This window comes from Schistocerca nitens, chromosome 4, assembly GCF_023898315.1.
Source record: "Schistocerca nitens isolate TAMUIC-IGC-003100 chromosome 4, iqSchNite1.1, whole genome shotgun sequence".
In the NCBI taxonomy this organism is placed as follows: domain Eukaryota; kingdom Metazoa; phylum Arthropoda; class Insecta; order Orthoptera; family Acrididae; genus Schistocerca; species Schistocerca nitens.
In genome coordinates, this window is record NC_064617.1 from 506,233,436 (window position 1) to 506,238,458 (window position 5,023).

Below are 5,023 nucleotides of genomic sequence, written 5' to 3' on the forward strand. Positions count from 1 at the left end.
GCTTTGGAAGACTAGCGATCAAAGAAGGCAGAAATGAGAGATAACATTCTTTAAGAATTTCTAAAATCATTGGGGTAACTAGCAACCAGATGACTACTTGGTGTGTAATGGATTGGAGATATATCACCAGATTTCAGGAAAACATTATACATAAAATCATGAAGACAGAAAGGACAGATAACTGCTAGAACTATCGCACAGTCAGCTTAACAGCTCATGCATCCAAACTGCTGACAAGAATAATATACAGAAGAATGGAAAAGAAAACTGAGGATCTATTAGAAGACGATCAGCTCAGCTCTGAGAAAGGTGAACGCTGTAGAAACGCATTTATGGTGTTATGTTTGATAATTGAATAAATATTTAAGACAATTTTCTAGGTTGACAAATAATATGAACATATAAGTGTTTTTTGGTCCTCCGTCAATATTATGCGATGCAGATCCCACACTGCAGAGTAATACTCCAGAAATGGGCGGACGAGCGTAGCAGCCTCTTTAGTAGACCTGTTTCACTTAGAATGTGAAAGATGATCTAAGTCTGTGAAATCCCGATCTACGCCTGATTCCATGCCAATGTGGCATGTCTTACGTGGGACAGACTGTCGGGACAGTCGAGGAAAGAAGCAAGGAACATCAGCGACACCCACGACTAAAACAACGAAGCGCATTACCTATCGCCGAACACTGTCCCGTATACAGGGTGTTACAAAAAGGTACTGCCAAACTGTCAGGAAACATTCCTCACACGCAAATAAAGAAAAGATGTTATGTGGACATGTGTCCGGAAACGCTTAATTTCCATGTTAGAGATCATTTTAGTTTCGTCAGTATGTACTGTACTTCCTCGATTCACCGCCAGTTAGCCCAATTGAAGGAAGGTAATGTTGACTTCGGTGCTTGTGTTGACATGCGACTCATTGCTCTACAGTACTAGCATCAAGCACATCAGTACGTAGCATCAACGGGTTAGTGTTCATCACGAACGTTGTTTTGCAGTCAGTGCAATGTTTACAAATGCGGAGTTGGCAGATGCCCATTTGATGTATGGATTAGCACGGGGAAATAGCCGTGGTGCGGTACGTTTGTATCGAGACAGATTTCCAGAACGAAATTGTCCCGACAGGAAGACGTTCGAAGCAATTGATCGGCGTCTTAGGGAGCACGGAACATTCCAGCCTATGACTAGCGACTGGGGAAGACCTAGAGCGACGAGGACACCTGCAATGGACGAGGCAATTCTTCGTGCAGTTGACGATAACCCTAATGTCAGCATCAGAGAAGTTGCTGTTGTACAAGGTAACTGGAGAACCAGTTGTTTCTGTATCATGTACAGCGTGTGCAGGCACTATCAGCAGCTGATTGGCCTCCACGGGTACACTTCTGCGAATGGTTCATCCAACAATGTGTCAATCCTCATTTCAGTGCAAATATTCTCTTTACGGATGAGGCTTCATTCCAACGTGATCAAACTGTATATTTTCACAATCAACATGTGTGGGCTGACGAGAATCCGCACGCAATTGTGCAATCACGTCATCAACACAGATTTTCTGTGAACGTTTGGGCAGGCATTGTTGGTGATGTCTTGATTGGGCCCCATGTTCTTCCAACTACGCTCAATGGAGCACGTTATCATGATTTCATTCGGGATACTCTACCTGTGCTGCTAGAACATGTGCCTTTACAAGTACGACACAACATGTGGTTCATGCACGATGGAGCTCCTGCACATTTCAGTCGAAGTGTTCGTACGCTTCTCAACAACAGATTCGGTGACCGATGGATTGGTAGAGGCGGACCAATTCAATGGCCTCCACGCTCTCCTGACCTCAACCCTCTTTCATTTATGGGGGCATTTGAAAGCTCTTGTCTACGCAGCCCCGGTACCAAATGTAGACTCTTCGTGCTCGGATTGTGGACGGCTGTGATTCAATACGCCATTCTCCAGGGTTGCATCAGCGCATCAGGGATTCCATGCAACGGAGGATGGATGCATGTATCCTCGCTAACGGAGGACATTTCGAACATTTCCTGTAACAAAGTGTTTGAAGTCACGCTGGTACGTTCTGTTGCTGTGTGTTTCCATTCCATGATTAATGTGATTTGAAGAGAAGTAATAAAATGATCTATAACATGGAAAGTAAGCGTTTCCGGACACACGTGCACATAACATATTTTCTTTCTTTGTGCATGAGGAATGTTCCCTGAAAGTTTGGCCGTACCTTTTTGTAACACCCTGTATAACCATGAAATGAAATACGACGATTTTAGTATCGTGCAGCAAACGCCAAGTTTCTGGGACAGCATAACTGAGAAGTCTATTGAAATAAATATCAGAGAGCATATAATAGACAGAGACAGAAGTCGTCTTCTCTCCTCGAACAAGGTGGGTGCAGAGTATATTGAAGTCTCTGGTACGGAGTCTTACGAGGAAGTGTCTACTTTGCAGTCTCTAAGTGAAGTCACTGCACTAGTACCACCTCTCTACTGGCATTTTGCAGAGATCTCTCCCTAAGATATTGTTAAAAAAATGGCTCTGAGCACTATGGGACTCAACATCTTAGGTCATAAGTCCCCTAGAACTTAGAACTACTTAAACCTAACTAACCTAAGGACATCACACACACCCATGCCCGAGGCAGGATTCAAACCTGCGCCCGTAGCAGTCCCGCGGTTCCAGACTGCAGCGCCAGAACCGCTAGACCACCGCGGCCGGCTAGATATTGTTCGGATCGTGTTTAAATTATTTCACAAGCTCTTCCTTAACTGTTGCGTATCGCCCAAAATTATCACGACAGAAAGAACCGCACACACAGCTGCCAAGAATGTTGTTCCTGGAAGGTATTCTCTGCCTTCGCAAGTTTAATTCTTTCATTAACTGCTGACGTTCCGTGCCCTGTGCACGTATCCACTGGTCATATCTGCCTTGAAAAGGTCCTTTAAGTCTGCTAACGGATGTTTTCGTTCCTGTGTGATGATATGTGCTTGGGTTCAAGAACAGTGTGACACCTGTTCTTACATGCAATACGGCCGGGGTAAATGACAAAGGCCGCCCCTGAGTTCGCAAATCCCGACTTCACATGTTTTTGCTGACTCCAGCTTCAGGCAGCTGTTGCGTTTGCACGGCATGCACAGTGTCTATTGTGGTCGACGTATTACCCACGTCATTAGACATAAATAGTTCGGTTTCAGTTTGGTGGGATCCCGGAAGAACGTTTCAATCCTTGCATTGTGAACCTGTCACGCAGGATAATAACCTGAAAATGCCATCACACGAATGAAAGTGCAAAATATCGTCAAATTTCTGTCGAAGAATGAATTTATTGGCAAACGCACACTTGTCCCTTGCTATGAATAATCTGATCTGTCAGACATTTCTCTCACATAGAAGAGACTTCCAGAAAATAGAACACAGTTGTGGTGTAGAATGAGGTGTAGAGTTAGTGACCTTCGAATAGATCTCCCACCATAAGTCGCCTAACGAACACCGGATGTGCACGCCTGTGATATAAACCACAGCTATAGCCGCAAAGTGCACCAGACTGTGTGTTGCACTGTTCAACGACTGAGCTCTGTTCCGTATTATAATTCCCACATTCGTAATTGCACGGAAAATTTATCAGTTTAGCATGGGTGGATCTGAACATAAGTTTCTTTGTTATTTACCAAATATTAATCTTTTATATTTTAGGTAATTGAAGCGTGTGGCTATGGCGGTCAGTAAAACAAACTTTTACGGATAATAAGAGTTGATATCGTTTTGCAGCGTAAAAATGTTTTTCGAACACTGTTAGTAAATTAAAATGCAGGAAGTTAGTCAGCAGATTTAACAGTTTACTTCAATGTTCACTACAATTCATTCACTTTTTAAGATATTTGCATTACAAATAATAAAATACGTTCTGTCGCTATCATCCCTTCAGATGTCATAAAAGAGACTGAGTAGTTCGTGTTTTTAAACACCTTCACTATCTCAGTAGTTTAATACGTATTACCTCGGCTGACCAAGATTTCAGCTCGCGGGCCATGCCCAGGCCCAAATGTCAAAATTCTCAGCCTCGCTTCACATTTCCCGCCCACTACATGGCGCTGTCTGTCCTAGAGGAGGGGAAGAGGAGAAAACAACGAACGCACCGCATTTAAATGGTACTACAGCAGTACTGCATACGACTTGGCTTTACATTTCACATTTGTCAACAACAGAGATCACGAAAATATACACGAGAAATGCAATAAAGACGGCCTGGATAGTTTGAGTGTAAAATGATTTGTATTTAAAAGTTACACAGGAACTATTTCAACTGAAACCTAAAATGGTCTCAAAAACAGCTCGAAAAGAGATGTCAGATGACAGTGTCGTTGCAGTTCGTAGTAGGTCACAACGAATTTTTCAAATCTCGCCCTTTCTCTAACACTAGTGAACTTAAGGAACTGGATTGTGTCTGTCAGATTTTCTTATTAATTGCATCTCCATCAAATCAGAAAGAAGTTACCTTGGAATGTCTTACTGTGGGCAGTGTGTGGTGTGGGCTGTCCCCTCAAAATGCGAAGTGTGCAATCCATTCTGTATGTTCTAACTTTCGTTTCTGCACTCCTTTTTCCTTCATAAATTGAACAATAGTGTGAATTAAATCGAAAAAGACTTCCAGGCATGCCTCTTGGCTTAACCAAATTACTTTGCAGAAATTGAACTCACCACTGTATTGTATTGTATGGAACTGGGGAGCTAGAAACGACGGAGAGGCTTCGTCCCCGCCGTAGCCTCTGTGGTACACAACCCCACAATAAGCTACAGCAGTCCACTCACCCCACCGCCGCCCAACACCGAACCCAGGGTTATTGTGCGGTTCGGCCCCCAGTGGACCCCCCAGAGAGGTCTCACACCAGGCGAGTGTAGCCCCAATGTTTGCGTGGTAGAGTAATTACGGTGCACGCGTACGTGGATAAAGTGTTTGAGCAGCAATCGCCGACACAGTGTAACTGAGGCAGAATAAGGGGAACCAGTCCGCATTCGCGGAGGC